At 48.6% G+C, this 529-nt stretch overlaps 1 non-coding gene across 1 annotated transcript, besides 2 other annotated features; it reads left to right on the top strand.

The window, feature by feature from the left end:
- Positions 1–37: 37 nt before the first annotated feature.
- Positions 38–73: a microsatellite.
- On the top strand, positions 73–174 carry Tc00.1047053486939.10. Its single transcript, XR_008254981.1, has one exon. It is a non-coding gene; the product is annotated as a spliced leader RNA, 5' partial (transcript).
- Positions 175–196: a microsatellite.
- Between the last annotated feature and the right edge of the window lie 333 nt (positions 197–529).

Raw genomic sequence — 529 nt, 5'->3', positions numbered from 1 at the left:
GTTGGGGCCCCCTTCCCGGTTGGGGTACGCCCTTTATAAAAAAAAAAAAAAAAAAAAAAAAAAAAAAAAAAAATTATTGATACAGTTTCTGTACTATATTGGTACGCGAAGCTTCCAACCCGCCTCTGGCGGTTATGTTTGGTCAATTTTTTTTGACCGGGGTTTACGGACCCCTTTTTTTTTTTTTTTTTTTTTTGTGGGTCTGTCCGCCATATCCATATACCCCTATATATATATACCCATATATATATAGCCCCGTACCCCCTCGTGCGGCTGCCCCCCCCCCCCACGTTGCGTGTCCGCCACCTCCTTCGGGCCCCCTCATTTTCGCTTCATGGCTGCTATTGCCTGCATCTTTGTTGTGCTTCACCTTTTCTCCGTCTCGTTCCGTTTATTCGCCTTTTTTCCGCGTATGCCGCGCTTCTTCCTGTGTTTTCCGGTGTTTTTGCCTTGCTCGCACACTCGGCTGCATTTGCTGTTCCACACTCGCCATGTGCGTCTTTTCCGCCCCCTGACGCCGTCCACGGCG

Source organism: Trypanosoma cruzi (assembly GCF_000209065.1).
Source record: "Trypanosoma cruzi strain CL Brener chromosome Unknown tcruzi_1047053486939, whole genome shotgun sequence".
Classification (NCBI taxonomy): Eukaryota; Euglenozoa; class Kinetoplastea; order Trypanosomatida; family Trypanosomatidae; genus Trypanosoma; species Trypanosoma cruzi.
Note: the sequence above shows the minus strand (reverse complement) of the source record. Positions and strands in the feature narration are given on the sequence as shown.